Here is a 17,918-nt window from a genome sequence, read left to right on the forward strand (position 1 = left end):
GCAAGCACGCCCGATGCCGAGATGGCCTCTTGACTCGTAAAAAGGCTAATTGAAGCCGCTGCGTGCGGCTGAAGGACGAGATGGCGGGTTTACGTAGGGACCAGGAAGCGGAGAAGTGGGCGGCAGAAGGGGAGGGCAGGGGATCTTCGGGGCAATTTAACAAAAGTTGCCTTCCAGGTGGTCCGCAGGCCAGAGGCATGACCCAGGAAAGAGCAATTGGGAGCCGTTCACCTGCAATCAATCGGAGGGGGGCTGAGCTGCCAAGGCTTCTGATGGTGAAGTAATCCAGGTTCCAGTTATTAATTTGGAGCCGGCAATTTAGGACTGTTCCACTAAACGGTTTGGAGAAGAAAGGGGGAGAACAAACAGAGGAAGCAGCCCAGATCCGAAGGGGAAGCCCTGACCTCTCGGCTGCAGCAGCTTACGCGCCGTGGCTTAGAAATAACAGAAAGCCCAAGACTCCCTCTGACACACCAGCAGCTGAACCAAACAGGCATTAAGGAAATGAAAACATGTGTGTACAGTGCAGATTCTTAACCCACATTTGGTGCAGATCCATATACCAATGGCTATCAACTATTTTGGGACGTGGGTGGCGCTGTGGGTTAAACCACAGAGCCTAGGACTTGCCGATCAGAAGGTCGGCAGTTCGAATCCCCCTGATGTGGTGAACTCGGTCCCTGCTCCTGCCAATCTAGCAGTTCGAAAGCACAAAGTGCAAGTAGATAAATAGGTACCACTCCGGAGGGAAGGTAAACGGCGTTTCTGTGCGCTGCTCTGGTTCGCCAGAAGCGGCTTAGTCATGCTGGCCACATGACCCGGAAGCTGTATGCCAGCTCCCTTGGCCAATAAAGCGAGATGAGCACCCCAACCCCAGAGTCGGTCAAGACTGGACCTAACGGTCAGGGGTCCCTTTACCTTTACCTTTCAACTATTTTATTTATTTTCTGGGTTAAGGACTTCCCTTTTAGGAGATGCTCTTTCTTTATTTAACGTAACTGGTCGTCTGCAAGATTCCATGTGTGAATCATCCAACCATCTAAGAAATTAGTTAAGTGCCACAAACATTGGACAGGGAGAGGTTGGATGAATCCTCTGTCTCTGTAAAATAGCCTTTCCCAAGCTGGTGCCCTGCAGTGTCAAAGTGTGAGCTGGCAGTAAATCACACTGTTCAAAGTTGGAGTTAATTCTTTATTAGGAAAAGCACCATCTTCACCGATTTTACTGAGTGTTAGGCCTGATGAGCACAGCAGCTCATCCCCAGTAAGTCTGGTCACATGAATCAGTTGCCGACACAAAGCTCCTGTCTCCCTAGGGCCTTTTCCAAGCAATCGGAGACTGCACCTGCAGGCAGCCAATCTATCCGCTGCCCTCTTCATGCCTCTTCTGGTTCTGGGAGAGAAGGAAGAAGGGGACCTTGTAGCAGCAGGAGGGGGTAGACACCTGTGACCCTTCCCCAGCCTGACTCATCTCTGCCTCTTGGCCTCCCTCTTCCCCTGCTTCAGCTTCTGCCTCTAATTCTGGACTGCTCTCTGCCACAGACTCTCCCCGCTCACAAAGCACAGTTAACATGGAGTCAAAATGGAGTGAAGGGGAATTCCCCAGCAAATCTAAAATTGGTCTGTTCCTTTGATACATTTCCCCCATTGATATATGGATATTTTAAAAGTTTTATAAGGAATTGAATAGTTAATTACATTTTTAAAAAACTTAAAAGTATTTTGCGGGAACTGAAAGGACTATACAGTCATACCTTGAAAGTCGAACAGAATCCGTTCCAGAAGTCTATTCGACTTCCAAAATGTTCAGAAACCAAACCGTGGCTTCTGATTGGCTGCAGGAAACTCCAGCAGCTAATCAGAAGCTGTGGAAGCTCCGTCGGATGTTCTGCTTCCAAAAATAGCTCACAAACCGAAACGGTCACTTTTGGGTTTGCAGCGTTTGGGAGCCAAAACATTCGAGAACTAAGCTGTTCGAAAACCAAGGTATGACTGTACAACTACTGGATGCTAGTCAGAAGAAGAAAAGGATACAGCACTTTCAGGTATTAAAAGTTGCAGTTATTTCAAACTTTTGAGTATTTAGTGGTTAAGCAAAAATGAAAATCCTCCCCTCAAAAAATATTGAATTCTAATGCTTATGTTCTGCCAAATGTCTGCCAAATGTTGTCTCTCCTCCACCCTCCATTCCTTTATTCAACTCTACGAACATAGCAGAATCGGACAAAAAAGAAAGGAAGCAATCAGAATTGCTGGCACCTTCATTCCAGGAGCCAATAATAAGGTCAGGGAAGGTGGAGTTCTTAAAAGCCAAAGGGTAAGCAGCCTCTCCTCCCCTCTCTCAAGGACTTTTGTTCTGCTCTTTTGTCTACCAGTCAATTAAAGCCCACTTCAAGGTGACTGGGCCAGGTGTGCTCTCAAAGGGACTCAAAGATCTCTTTTGCTGACTCCTTTTCACTTCAGGCTTCCATTGGTTGGTCTTTTTTTTTAAAAAAAGAAGTATCAATAAGTCCTTTCATGCTGAAACGAGGACTGGAGAAATGCTCTCCAACAAAAACACTTGTAACTGAGTGCAAAGTTACTGGATATATCAGCAAGGCAATTTTTACGTCAGGAAAAATATATGAAAGCAGGAGTCCTTTGGGCTAACTGAACAATGCAGATGAGAAGTGAAGGAAGGAAGGAAGGAAGGAAGGAAGGAAGGAAAAGAAAGGAGAAAAAGGAAAAGGAAATGAAAAGTCAAGTACTTGCAATGTTTAAGTGTTACAGTGGTACCTCGGGTTACAGACGCTTCAGGTTACGGACCCTTCAGGTTACAGACGCTTCAGGTTGTAGACTCCACTAACCCAGAAATAGTACCTCAGGTTAAGAACTTTGCTTCAGGATGAGAACAGAAATAGCGAGGCGGCGGCAGCATGAGGCCCCGTTAGCTAAAGTGGTACCTCGGGTTAAGAACAGTTTCAGGTTAAGAACAGACCTCCAGAACGAGTTAGGTCCTTAACCCGAGGTACCACTGTATTCTTATGTTGACAATATGGGCACATGCAAAGGCACACATATGAGTGGGGTTTGAGCTCTCCACATTAGGGTGGCCAGACCTCCAGAACTGACCTGGTGGCAGGCTTGAATTTCCAGGTACGTGAGAGCACCTTAAAAAAAAAAATTAGGAAGACTATGCATGCAGTTTTTAAGCTTCTATCTCATCCTCCCATTCTGTCCACAATTCATCCGGATCCATTGATGGCTGTTCTGTTCAAGAGAGATGCAGCAGCAGCTGCTGCTGCCGGTTTCAACTTTGAAAACAGGAAAAATCACCTGTGCCAGGAGTCCTGCGGTTACTCTGAATTTCCACTCCATCTGCAAACTTGAAAAGCACAGGCTCAGATGCAGAGCAGCCTGCAAGATCAAAGGCCCTATTCATTTAAAAAAATCAAAAAACAAAAACAAAATTGCTTGCCAGGGTTTCCCCTTTCCTAAAATCTTCAGGCACGTGAGGCAGTAGAAGCAATGCTTTTACACGAAAATGCATTGGATGCACAATACGCTTGGGTACCAGTGTGAAATTTATGTGCCAGTTTTCCAGTGTGCTCATGGCATTCAGCTGTTGTTGTTGTTTAGTCGTGTCCGACTCTTCGTGACCCCCTGGACCAGAGCACGCCAGGCACTCCTGTCTTCCACTGCCTCCCGCAGTTTGGTCAAACTCATGCTGGTAGCTTCGAGAACACTGTCCAGCCATCTCGTCCTCTGTCGTCCCTTTCTCCTTGTGCCCTCCATCTTTCCCAGTCTGATGAACCAGAGCAGCGCATGGAGACGCCATTTACCTTCCCGCTGGAGCGGTACCTATTTATCTACTTGCACTTTGAAGTGCTTTCGAACTGCTAGGTTGGCAGGAGCAGGGACCGAGCAATGGGAGCTCACCCCGTCGTGGGAATTTGATCCAACCTTCTGATCGGCAAGCCCTAGGCTCTGTGGTTTAACCCACAACGCTACCCGTGTCCCCGTAATGAGGTGTTAATTTCAGATAATGTTTTCCATCTTTGGGCAATTGATAGACACCCAGCATTACAGAGGTAATTTTACGAACTTGCTATTTATTGTGGAATCAGTACTTCCTGTGCATGCCAGTTTCTTGAGCATGCAAGATGATTGCAGCATTGGCATCAAGACACCAGCCAGTATCCTGCCCTCAAATGTAATCTGGATTTCCACTTTCTCTAGGAAATTTGATTCTTAAAATATTTTTTTATTAAAAAAGAAAAACCTCTGTTGCCAATGACCCATTTGCGGTATCCCTGGGACCCATTTGCAAATTAAGCCCCTACCTGGAAGCACCAGTTGATTACAGGTGGGGTGTTGTTGTTTTTTAACATTTTTAACATTCTTAACCACAATACTTCCAGATCCTTGGGAGCAGCGACCAAGTAGATGAGGATTTCCTCTTCCCCACTCTGGTCTAATCAGGGCTCCCATCTGTGTTTTCCTTGTCTGCTTCAGTAAGCACATGGCTTAGCCCTGATTGGTCCATACCAGTTATGTCTGCCATGTGTCATGTCTGGAAATGACTCTGGCAATCCTTCTGCAATGCGTAAAATATTAACCAAAACATAACAAAACAAAACACAGAGGTAATAGATGTGATCTTATCCTCTGCTGATACTATCTTTGGGAAATCCAGGATTTCTGACAGATAGATGGATAGATATACATATAAATTTTCGCCTTGCCACTTTATAGGCAGAAAATCACTAACTGATTTCACACTCTCCAAAAAGAATGGCTTGCGGCAGCGTTGGCAGTGGGGAAATATCCGTACATATCTTAGGAGTCATTCCCGGCACGAGCAAAACTATGAATAGAAACTGTGTCGAGTTCAGTTTCCTCCTCTGATGCTCATTCCCTGCCCACCTCCAGCAATATATCATCGTAATAATGGAACCAAAAACCTTGGTGTAATGCACTCTGAAGCAGGCACTGGAGAAAATGTCGTATTTCCCATTGATTTCCCATTTGATCCATTATCTTTCACACTGGGGCATAAGAAAATGCCAGTCGCCGGAAATCTCTTCACATCTCTGTTGATCGATGGTCAACCGGCTCCAATCTCTACGATGCCTCACTATCTTGGAGGCCATTCCAGTTTTGGTAAGAAGATGCCTTATAACAAGTGAAGTCGTCCACACTGACCGGCAGCGGCTCTCTCTCTCCCCGCCCTAACTGGCGATGTCGGGGATTGAACCTGGGATAGTCTGCATGGAAAACAGGTGCTTTAACCAATCAGCTATCCCTTCCCCTAGTTAAGGATGGAACAAGATGTGATACTTGACACAGGAATGTCCCTGAAAAGAGGCATCCTTTGTTGCTTTCTTGCCTCCTGTATCATTTAGTTAGATGTACCCAATCTGTTTCCCTACAACTTCCTTAACAGCAAAAGCCAACAACACTGAATGGAGTTGGAGAAACAACACAGAAACGTTTAGCTAAATGTAACAGGACAGTAAGAAATAATTTGACACAGGGCTACCATTTTTTGTGTCAGATCTGTGTCAAGTCTATTCCCCCCCCCCCTAAATTTAAGACTGTGTATCTCCATCTTTCACTCTTCTCCCTTCCCTGACTTTCTCTTTCTTTCTTTCTTTCTTTCTTTCTTTCTTTCTTTCTTTCTTTCTCTTCTTGTCATGAGCTGCCTGGATGCTGAAGAGTGGTGAGAGGCCCAGCCAGGCAACACTTAAAGAGAACCCACAGGGGAAGAAGACTCAGAGCCAGGGGACTGGTGGTGGGACGATGATGAGTGGTCAGAGGGAGAAGAAGGAGCAGACTGGGAGGAGGAGGTGTTGCAAGCTGAAGAGGTAACAGGACTTAGTGAGCTGGGAGAGTCTGTGGCCGAGAGCAGTCCAGAATCGGAGGCGGAAGCAGAGGCTGGTGAGGAGTGGGGCCAAGAGGCAGCTGCTGAAGAATCAAGGGAGTCTTCCCCCGCTGCTGCAACCAGCTCCCCTCCCCGCTGCTCTCCCAGAACCCAGAGAGAAATGAAACTGGCAGAGCAGAAGGTGGTTGTGTACACACGCAGCCTGAGACTGCATGGGAAACACCCTGGAGAGGAGGAGTTCTAGAGGACACTGGGAAGGCGGTGTCAGGCTTCGGGGAATCTGCTTCCTCCCCCATGGCGATAAATGAACAGATCAAAGGAAAGGGAATTCTTACCAGTTAATTTATTTAATAAAGACAGCGAAGGACAAAAGTAAGCCTCTAACCAGAATGGCGGTGCTCCCAATTAAGGTCACTCACTCCTCCATCCCTATTAATCTACGCCACTCCTACATCTTGTAATCTGAGCTTGTAGCCGCTGCGCTTTCTGTTCTGAAACTTTCTGAGCTCTCCAGGACTTTAAGGAAGGGGGTTGGATACTATCCAGAAACTGAAAATTTGTTAACTCTCTTCTAGTGCTTCTTCTGCTAGCTTCCCCCCCCATCCAGTATTTCCCAGCTTCTGCCTTCTGAACTATGCCCCTCTGCAAACCACTGTTCCAAATCTATGCTGTCCTCCTGCTCCTGGGAAGGTTCAGGATCAGGACCAACATTCTTCCTCAGTGCAGCCCTCCTCAGCACGGTCCCTGACATGTGGGGACCTTCAGTCCTTCATTGCTACATCAGGACGAGACCTCCTGGAAAGGGTTGCTGAGACCATTAGGCCTGAGCTGTGGTTTGTTTCCTTGAACAAAGCTTTAGCTTCACTGGCCTCGAGCGAGCTATTCTTTTTGCTGCTGACTCCAACCATTACAGCACTTTCTTGTCTTTCTGGTAAGCTGGGGCATCTGGTTAGCCACTGTGAGGATGCTGGGATAGGTAGGCCCTAGGCCTGATCCAGCAAGACTCTTCTTATGTGATTACAGGGCCTCAGGAAGGATTTCTGAGCTGGTGTCTGCTCCAAACACTCAAAAAGAGCTGTACAAAACGCAGAGTAGGCATGTTGCTGAATCAATCTGTGTGCATAAATTCAAGCCTTATGAGGGAGGGTCACGGAGAACTGCAAGGCCGGGTGTAATTTTAACTCTGCAGCCAGCCAATGGAGAGCCCTTCTGCGATGCATTATTGCATTCAAGATTCCTCCCTAGGACAGGTGACCTCTTCTTCTTCTTGTGACCTTTAATACTTTTGATACTCTTGCTGACATCTGTGACTAATGGATGATCTATGAATCCAAGCTGTGACCAAGTCAAAAAATCTTCATGAAAAATTCTCCAAGTGCATTAACCTGCCATGCTGACCTGTCGCAGAGGTTTGATGTAATAATAGCCTGGCACACACAGAGAGGCACACGGATCGGTTGCATGTGCCCCTCTTTGTTGTCGTCTGCACATTTGACCATTTACTTGGTGTTGGTGCAAGGAAAAAAACCAGGTATAAATATAGAAGAAGTCCTTGAATGCAAAGATCCAGGTTTGGGGCAAGTACTCTTGGGTGAGAGAACTCCACCAGAGATTTGAAATCACAAAATATGCAGCAAGGTAAAACATAATATAGGTTGTTAAACCTTTAAAATATGCCTTTGTGAATTCCAAAACTTCCCTCTTCCCCAGCATTGGAAAAGACCACACGTTTGGTAAGCTAAAATTTGATTTACTTACAAACTCTTTAAAAGTCAGGTTCATGTGCTTTTCTGTACATCATTCAGAATAGGTTGCAGAGGCAGTAAAACTTTGCTTAATTACAGTGGTGAAAGTTCCTAAACCATTGGTATAGGAACTCAAGAGTGACTTGCAACAGCCATGCAATCGAAGCTTGGAGCATCCAGCTCAGACCTGACACATTGAGCTTCTCAGGTAGACTAAGGTGCAACAATAGGCTTGATTACCTTCCTCCCAAGGTGAGGGGGATGACCTAGCTAAGCCTGGCAAGACAGCTTACTCTATGGAGTTAAGCCCTTCAAGCATTGATTAGACTGAAGCATGTTGGTTACCATACATGAAGCTCAACATGTAAAGCCTGAGCTGGTTGCTGCAAGCTCAGACCGCATGGCTCTTACAAGCCACTAAAAGGAACAAACAAGCCAGATCGCATACAGCTTCCACAACAGCATTCTGAGAACACATTCCAAACACCTTTCTGAAACTTTCAAAGGGTGTGGCTTATGGGGTAATCCTATGGCACCACTAAACTTCATGCAGGGCTTCCATATCTGCAGGTACCTGCTCCTGTTCACCACTACTCTAATAACTGGGCAGCAGGGATTTGAGAGATCACACGAGTGGTAGGTGAGAAATCCTAGATCCCTTGTTCTGAGCAGTAAATCAGAACACATTTTACAATTGAGTGGTCTTATTCCTTCACTTTCCTCTCTATTGCTGTAAATCACTGAACCCTGTAAAAGACAACAGGTGGTGAAACTGAGGTGTTTTCACTTAGTCTTTGAAGGAGAGCATTGTCTTGTCATCCTGATGGATGGTTTTGGTTTCTAGCAGTTAGCAGAAAGAAATGGGGATTGTGTTGCATTATTATATAGATTGCCAATGAGTTGGAGCTTATACAATGTGTTGCAGTGTGGAATGCTCCTTCTCAGGGTTCCAGGTTACTTAGCTTGGGGGTTTTGTTCCTCACAGTGGCTAAGCAGGTGCCTTCAGGAAGCCCACAAGAAAGTCATGGAAGCAAGAGCCTTCACTATAATAATACCATATTTACTCAAATCTAACGCTCACCTTTTTTGGCCAAATTATGTTGTGAAAATTAAGGTGCACATTAGATTTGATGGCCCCTTTACATTCACCAGCCAATACTTTTTTGGGTTTCAAGGTTCTGAAAATTGAGGTGTGCGTTAGATCCAATGGTGCATTAGACTCAAGTAAATACGATAACAATTTGTTATTTATATGCGGCCATCTGACTGGCATTAAGCACAGTAAAACATCAAATCTTCCCTATACAGGGCTGCCTCCAGATATTGCTGAACCAAAGCGCAACATCATCTCTGCCCATTGGCCTCTTTTAAATGGAAAAAGCCATCACGGGACAATTGCAATTTTGAGAAAAGTAGAAGAAAAACAACTGCTCGGTCCTTTCCATTAAACTGTTTCTCCCACTCAGCTGTACCCATCTATTAATTTTTCCACTTAAAGGAAAAGATAAAAGTAAAGGTAAAGGAACCCCTGACCATTAGGTCCAGTCGTGACCGACTCTGGGGTTGCGGCGCTCATCTCGCTTTATTGGCCGAGGGAGCCGGCGTACAGCTTCCGGGTCATGTGGCCAGCATGACTAAGCCGCTTCTGGCAAACCAGAGCAGCGCACAGAAACGCCGTTTACCTTTCCGCTGGAGCGGTACCTATTTATCTACTTGCACTTGGACATGCTTTCGAACTGCTAAGTTGGCAAGAGCAGCGACCGAGCAACGGGAGCTCACCCCGTCGCGGGGATTCGAACCGCCGACCTTCTGATCGGCAAGTCCTAGGCTCTGTGGTTTAACGCACAGCGCCACCTTCATCCCTAAGGAAAAGATACAAGGAGCTGTATTCTTTTCCCCAATGAGAAGGGAAGCACCTTGGGGAAGGGGTTGTTTTGAAAGAGGGGAGGGTTATGCAGCCCTTGACCCTCACCTCCTGCTTGCAGCTGTTTTGAAAAGAAAAATCTGGGGAAGTTATGCGCAACCGTGTGTAGCATGTCATTTTGCCCCCCAGGCAGTCTTTCCTCCAACTCCCAGCCGGATCAAAATCTTCTTAGTTGGAGCTTCTCCATACGCCGAGGAGATCTGCGTGTGCTCATGTAGATGATACAGAATTTCGCCCTTTTCCTGGGGAACGGAAAGCCGAAGAGGCAGAGCAGCGAAGGGCTCAGTTTACAGCCCGAGGAAGTGCTTTAAAGGAGGGTGTCTTAATAACCAGACGCCACCAGGAAACCACAATTAATTGGCCCTGCTTTTGGGTTATCTCCACAGATGTGGGGGGAACGGGGAAATAAAAGCAACTCCTGCTGTTGACAACTCTATCTATAGCGTAATCCCCGAGCGAACTCATCCATCACCCTGCTCTCTCCTGTGGCAAAACAGGGCTGTAATCCTGTTTTTCAGCTGTGGAAATCAATCACTGCATTGCAGAAGTGATCATTCGCCACGGGCTCTATGTGTGTGTGTGCACGCGTGTGTGCGTAGTTTTATTGTGCCAGTGGGCAGAACAACAGATTTATTTCTTTTTTTATATATGAAGCATTTTGCTTTTAGCAAGCAGTGTCTTTTCCCACTAGTATGGAAAGGCTTGTCCTTCAACGAAACCAGACTTGATCCTCTGTAACAATGGAAAGGTGTATGCTATGCTTTATGGCATGAGCGGGGAACATTGTTCGGCAGTTAGGGTAAGAACAGGAAGATGGACCAATTGCTGGCCTCCGTGTAAGGCATCCTCCCATGTGCTCCTGTGGCTCCTCCAGACGGCATTTGCAGGGGACAATCTTTAAGGGGAGGTCTTTAAGCAGAGGCTTGACAACCATATGTCAGGAGTGCTCTGATGGTGTTTCCTGCTTGGCAGGGGGTTGGACTCGATGGCCCTTGTGGTCTCTTCCAACTCTATGATTCTATGAATCTTGTTGGCATCCATCTGTCTTGAGAGACAATGTCCAGGGCAGCTGTTTACCAGCTCCATCTGGTACGCAGGCTGAGACCCTATCTGCCTGCGGACTGCCTCGCCAGAGTGGTGCATGCTCTGGTTATCTCCCGCTTGGACTACTGCAATGCGCTCTACATGGGGCTACCTTTGAAGGTGACCTGGAGAACTGCAACTAATCCAGAATGCGGCAGCTAGACTGCTGACTGGGAGCGGCCGCCAAGAACATATAACACCAGTCTTGAAAGACCTACACTGGCTCCCAGGACGTTTCCGAGCACAATTCAAGTGTTGGTGCTGACCTTTAAAGCCCTAAATGGCCTCGGTCAGTATATCTGAAGGAGCGTCTCCACCCCCATCGTTCTACCCAGACACTGAAGTCCAGCGCCGAGGGCCTTCTGGCGGTTCCCTCACTGCAAGAAGCCAAGTTACAGGGAACCAGGCAGAGGGCCTTCTTGGTAGTGGCACCCGCCCTGTGGAACGCCCTCCCACCAGATGTCAAAGAGAACAACAACTCCTAGGCTTTTAGAAGACATCTGAAGGCAGCCCTGTTTAGGGAAGCTTTTAATGTTTGATGTATTACGGTATTTTAATATTTTGTTGGAAGCCGCCCAGAGTGGCTGGGGAAGCCCAGCCAGATGGGCGGGGTATAAATAACAAATTATTATTATTATTATTATTATTATTATTATTATTATTATTCCAACCCTGTGAGTCTGACCAGTTCCCCCCAATTGTTGTTGTTTAGTCGTGTCCGACTCTTCGTGACCCCATGGACCAAAGCACGCCAGGCACTCCTGTCTTCCACTGCCTCCCGCAGTTTGGTCAAACTCATGCTGGTAGCTTCAAGAACACTGTCCAACCATCTCATCCTCTGTTGTCGCCTTCTCCTTGCCAACATCAGGGTCTTTTCCAGGGAGTCTTCTCTTCTCATGAGGTGGCCAAAGTCTTGGAGCCTCAGCTTCACGATCTGTCCTTCCAGTGAGCACTCAGGGCTGATTTCCTTCAGAATGGAGAGGTTTGATCTGCTTGCAGTCCATGGGACTCTCAAGAGTCTCCTCCAGCACCATAATTCAAAAGCATCAATTCTTCAGCAATCAGCCTTCTTTATGGTCCAGCTCTTACTTCCATACATCACTACTGGGAAACCATAGCATTAACTATATGGACCTTTGTTGGCAAGGTGATGTCTCTGCTTTTTAAGATGCTGTCTAGGTTTCTCATTGCTTTTCTCCCAAGGAGCAGGCATCTTTTAATTTTGTGGCTGCTGTCACCATCTGCAGTGATCATGGAGCCCAAGAAAGTAAAATCTCTCACTGTTTCCCCCAATACATGGCAGCAACTGCAGAAATCAGATCTACGACGTGTCCTGAGGTGAAAGACTTCTGGGAAACGATTTATAATGAGTTGGAAAAAAATGTTGAAAAATACATTTATTAAGAAACCAGAAGCCTTTCTGCTTGGAATAATAGGACTGGAATTGCTCAAAAAAGATGTTAGACTGTTTTTGTATGCCACTACAGCGGCAAGACTTTTATTAGCCAAAAATTGGAAATTGCAAGATACCAATAGAAGAATGGCAGATGAAGATGTTGGACTTTTTGGAGCTGGCTGACCTGACTGGAAGAATCCAGTCAGGAAGAGGAGATACAAGAGGGTTGGAAGAAATTTAAAGAATATCTAGCTAAATATTGTAATATAAGATAAACAGAAAAATCTTGGAAGAAATTAATAGGCTCAGGGGTAGAACAAGAATATGTGCTAGTAAATATTAAGGATTAGAATATTAATAAAGGAGAAGAGGTTAGTAAATGAAAGGAGTTAATATTATTAGAAATATGAATTTGGAGAACTGTTAAACAGGTGATATAATGAAATTCAGTTAGAGAGGATTTGAAGATTTGAAATTAGGAATATGAAGTAATAATTCTTTTTTGTGTCTTTTTTCTTTGTTTTGTGTTTTGTAATGTGATAAATGTGAAAATCAATTTTTTAAAAAAGAAATCAGATCTACGGGTCTCTCCACCCATAGGGCAAGGTGAGCAATTGTCCTGGATCCCACCCATTTAGCGTTAAGCTGCTGGCTTCCTTGCTACCCAAGCTGCCTCTCTAGGCGATTTTCCCAGCTGGAAGCTTCTCCCCCTCCCTGGTGCTTGGAGAATTCTGGCCATTACTGCCGGATTCATCTCGGAGGAACACCAGATGGCTTTTCAGGGTTCCACAGCTCATGTGCTTCAAGCCCAGCAGCTGTTGGCCGAGAAAGCAGCAGGGCTCGCCATGCCTTCAAAACCAGCCTTCATTCTTCACATGGGGATTAGTGGTACTCCCTGGCAATCTTGCGTGCCTCGCCAGCTTTGTGTTTCAGCCAACTCTGCCCCCAGCCCCTTGGCAGCCTCTCCACTACCTGTCCGTTAATGGTGTATTGGGGTGTTATCTTGGGAGGAGCAGCCCCCTAGCACACCACAGTCTTTGCCCTGCTGCTTTACGCTGCAAGCATAATTGACTTTGCCTCGCCACACTCTGTAAGGGGTGGAATATACTTGCATGTGTGCATCCGACTATATCTCATCCAAACTGAAGGTGTGATGACTGAACAGTGGTTCACTTAGAATCTCCTTCCCCCCAATGCTCAGGGTCAGTTGTTGTTGTTGTTTAGTCGTTTAGTCATGTCCGACTCTTCGTGACCCCCTGGACCAGAGCACGCCAGGCATGCCTGTCTTCCACTGCCTCCCGCAGTTTGGTCAAACTTGTGTTGGTAGCTTTGAGAACACTGTCCCACCATCTCGTTCTCTGTCGTCCCCTTCTCCTTGTGCCCTCCATCTTTCTCAACATCAGGGTCTTTTCCAGGGAGTCTTCTCTTCTCATGAGGTGGCCAAAGTATTGGAGCCTCAGCTTCAGGATCTGTCCTGCCAGTGAGCACTCAGAGCTGATTTCCTTCAGAATGGATCAGTTTGATCTTCTTGCAGTCCATGGGACTCTCAAGAGTCTCCTCCAGCACCAGAATTCAAAAGCATCAATTCTTCGGCGATCAGCCTTCCAGGGTCAGTTATGTTGGTTATTTTATCTTTCTTTGTTTGTTTCTTCCCCCTTTTTTTCTTTGGAGGCCTAGGCTTGGGGCTTTTAGTAAGGTACAGAGACTGTATACTCATGCGGGTAGTGGAGGGTTGATGGAGAACCCTGGGTGAAACACAGAAAAATGTTAGGCTCCCATGGCTGTGAGGAGAAATGGTAGAACTCAGGTGAGAGGCTGGGAGGAGATGCTTAATCTTCTGTGGGTGGTAAGGGCCAAAAACCACTTTTAAGAGAGGACTCCATATCCTATTTATTTTTTTGTGGTTGCTATTTCATTGCATTATGAAAAACCTTAATAAAAATCTTATTGCAAAAACTGACTTTGGCAAGGGATGGGAATATAAGAGAGAATTTGCATCCTGCTATATCTCTTTTAGGGACACGGGTGGCGCTGTGGGTAAAAGCCTCAGGACCTAGGGCTTGATGATCGAAAGGTTGGCGGTTCGAATCCCCGCGGCGGGGTGCGCTCCCGTTGTTCGGTCCCAGTGCCTGCCAACCTAGCAGTTCGAAAGCACTCCCGGGTGCAAGTAGATAAATAGGGACCGCTTACTAGCGGGAAGGTAAACGGCGTTTCCGTGTGCAGCTCTGGCTCGCCAGAGCAGCGATGTCACACTGGCCATGTGACCCGGAAGTGTCTTCGGACAGCGCTGGCCCCTGGCCTCTTGAGTGAGATGGGCGCACAACCCTAGAGTCTGTCAAGACTGGCCCGTACGGGCAGGGGTACCTTTACCTTTTATATCTCTTTTACACTGCAGGCATGACGACTGAGCAGTGATTCCCTTTCCCCAATGCTCAGGGGTGAGTTTCATTCAATTAATTGCTCCCTGAAGTTCTTTCTTCAGTGGGAGAAGTCAGCCTTTGACAACCTGGTGGCCTCTGGCTGCTTTAGACTACAACTCCCATCAGCATATCAAGATATCTCTGCAAGAGGAACCTAGCTGCGCATCTGACCTCTACGCAGGGAATCCGGGCTCAGCAGGTGCTGGGAGGCTTTGCAGAAACCGCCTGCTAATTCTGCAAGGGGCAGGAATGCCTTCTGGAACTGAAAGGCGGACGAGGCCTATTAGGTCATGGTCGGGCCTTCGCCAGAGCCAAGAGCATTCCTTGCATTCTGCTTCCTGTTGATTGTGGACTGAATCCGACGATGGGAATGGGATTGTCTCATTTGCCAAGAGGAGAGACTTCTTGGCTTGCGTGCTGTAGTCATAAAATCCTAGAAATGTGGAGTTGGAAGGAACCACAAGGGTCATCTAGTCCAGCCCCCTGCAATGCAGAAATCTTTTTGCTCAACATGGGGCTCAAACACACAACCCTGAGTTTCTGAGTCTCATGCTCTACCAACTGTGCTATGGAAGAAGTTGACCATCCAGAACTGCCAAGAATGGCATGAGAGTTATCTCCTCCTTCGCCTTTCTCCTGAAGCTTGGGGGCGGACTCTACCAGTCAGGGGAAGCAATTCAGCTGAGCAAAATGTTTAATATTATACTGTGCAAGGAGATGTTGTAGCCTCATCCACACGGTTCTCCCACACTCAGGGTGCTGACAAAGATTTAAGGTGTTGGCTGCTAACTGATCTACTGTATGTTTTGGGAAGTTGTTGTCTATTTTGCTCTGCGTTTGGACACCACTTAAGTTATCATCACTGCATGTTGCACAATGGTTCCTGAGATCAAGGAGAACTGTTACACAAATGCATACATTAGGAGAAAGGATGCATTAAAAATGCATTTACTGCTGAAAATAGCGCACAGCGCTTTGTTGTATCAGGGACGATTGCTAGCAAGAAATATTTATATCAGGTTAAATGCACATTACGTGGAATGAACATTCAACACTGATGAATTTACATCCTACGCCCTTTTAAAATGTGTTTTTTGTGGGGGGGGGGCTATTGGGTTGCTGTTTTTATTTTTATTATGTATTTTGTGGTTTTATATCTTGATTTTATTCTGTGAACCACCCTGAGACCCTTGGGTATAGGGCGGTATATAAATTCAACAAATAATAATAATGAATTTTCATGAGAACTATTTAATTTTAAATTCCTTTTTAAAAATTATATCATAAATTGATGCAACCATGCTGCAAAATGAGACAAAAAGTGGAAAAATGTGACACTAAGAAATACCCAAATTTACAAATTCACCCATCCTTCTTTTAAAACATGCATGAAAATGTGGTGTCAAATTCCTAAGACTGAAGCTGGCAGGAACACTATTAATTCTCTTACATATAAAGGTAAAGGGACCCCTGACCGTTAAGTCCAGTCGTGGACGACTCTGGGGTTGCAGCGCTCATCTCGCTTTACTGGCCGAGGGAGCCGGCGTACAGCTTCCGGGTCATGTGGCCAGCATGACTAAGCTGCTTCTGGCGAACCATAGCAGCGCATGGAAACGCCATTTACCTTCCCGCCAGAGCGGTAACTATTTATCTACTTGCACTGGTGTGCTTTTGAACTGCTAGGTTGGCAGGAGCAGGAGCAACGGGAGCTCACCCCATCGTGGGGATTCGAACCGCCGACCTTCTGATCGGCAAGTCCTAGGCTCTGTGGTTTAGACCACAGCGCCACCTGCGTTCCTCCTTTTCTTACATATAGATATAGATTTTTAAAACTGCAGGTGGAAGAAGAGGGGGAAATCGGAATTTGGGGGTTAGGGTGTCCTGAAGTGCCCAGTGCTGGGAGTTTATTCCTATTATTTATTTATTACATTACATTATTACATTACATTATTTATCCCACCTTATTCCTCCAATGGAGGACGCGGGTGGCGCTGTAGGGACGCGGGTGGCGCTGTGGGTTAAAGCCTCAGTGCCTAGGGCTTGCCGATCGAAAGGTTGGCGGTTCGAATCCCCGCGGCGGGGGGCGCTCCCGCTGTTTGGTCCCAGCGCCTGCCAACCTAGCAGTTCGAAAGCACCCTCGGGTGCAAGTAGATAAATAGGGACCGCTTACTAGCGGGAAGGTAAACGGCGTTTCCGTGTGCAGCTCTGGCTCGCCAGAGCAGCGATGTCACGCTGGCCACGTGACCCAGAAGTGTCTCCGGACAGCGCTGGCCCCCGGCCTCTTTGAGTGAGATGGGCGCACAACCCTAGAGTCTGTCAAGACTGGCCCGAACGGGCAGGGGTACCTTTACCTTTACCTTATTCCTCCAATGAGCTCAGTGTGGCCTGCGTCGCTCTCTCCCATGTCATTTGACCCCCACAACAACCTTGAAAGGTAGGTTAGGGTGAGAGACAGCGACCACCCCATGATCACCCTATGAGCTTTGTGGCCCAGTGGGGCTTTGAACCCCGGCCTCCCGAGTCACAGTCCAACATCACCGTACCTCCCTGGCTTCCCCAAAACAGCGCTTCGGCATGGATGTCTCGGGAGCTCCACCGCAACCCACAGACGATTATGGCAAGAGCCCCACAATGGCCCAGTTGAAGCAAAAATCACCTGTCCGGCCTCGAACCATTCCAAGCATGTCAGAGGGGAAATTCAAGACTTCCAGAGCCCCCTGGCTTGTGCAATGCCAGCCCACGGGACAGGAGAGGACATTTTCCATCTTAATCCGAACAGGTGACCGGATTGTGCAAGAAGACCGCTTGCCCTTGCAACCCGATCCGCGCCGTCCCTGACAGCAGATGCTATTCTTACTCACCGCAAGGCCTAAGCCTTTTCAGCACCCGGGGACCTGCCACAATCATAAATCCCCAGCAGTAAATTGCCAAATAATTACTCAGTTTACACTTGCATGTCTTCAAGGGTGTGATGGCCTGGGATTCCGATTCGGAGGATGAAACAGAGGAATCCCGGCCTGCACAGGAGTCCCCGCCTCCAGGGCCGGCTGAACTGGGGCAAGGCCTAGATGCTGAAGAGCCTGCACCTGTGGCAGTGCATCAGGAGCTGGCCCCAGGTGAAGCCCTTCTGGCCCCAGAGAGGCTTGACGACTCGGTGGCCACAGGTGAGCCTCCTCCAGGGCCCAGTAACCCTTCGGCCTCTCCTGATCTGCAGAGGTTTAGAGCAGAGAGGCGAAGGGAACTGGTTGCCCCCAGGAGGAGTGCTCGCCTTAAGGCCAGAGGAGGCGGGGCTCCTGGGGGCCGGGACCGCCCCTGGCCTTAGAAGAGGATAAAAGCCCAGTCAGCCCGGCCCCAGGTTGCGGGAGCAACGTCGTTGTTGGCTTCAGACCTTCCTGCGTTCCTGATCCCTGCTCGGCCTCCTGTTCCTGACTATCCGGTACTCCTGTTCCCTGCTCGGCCTCCTGTTCCCGACCATCCGGTGTTCCTGT

At 47.4% G+C, this 17,918-nt stretch overlaps 2 long non-coding RNA genes across 2 annotated transcripts in view; both read left to right on the forward strand.

Annotated features, from left to right (window-relative positions):
* Window positions 1-17,918, forward strand: part of LOC310678044 — a 71,760-nt gene that overhangs the window by 21,481 nt on the left and 32,361 nt on the right. The window lies entirely within an intron of this gene.
* On the forward strand, window positions 1,931-9,215 carry LOC310677931. The gene is made up of 3 exons (XR_014511524.1): window positions 1,931-2,044; window positions 5,697-5,845; window positions 8,916-9,215. It is a non-coding gene; the product is annotated as an uncharacterized lncRNA (long non-coding RNA).

This window comes from Podarcis tiliguerta (assembly GCF_965153285.1).
Source record: "Podarcis tiliguerta genome assembly, chromosome: 1".
In the NCBI taxonomy this organism is placed as follows: Eukaryota; Metazoa; Chordata; class Lepidosauria; order Squamata; family Lacertidae; genus Podarcis; species Podarcis tiliguerta.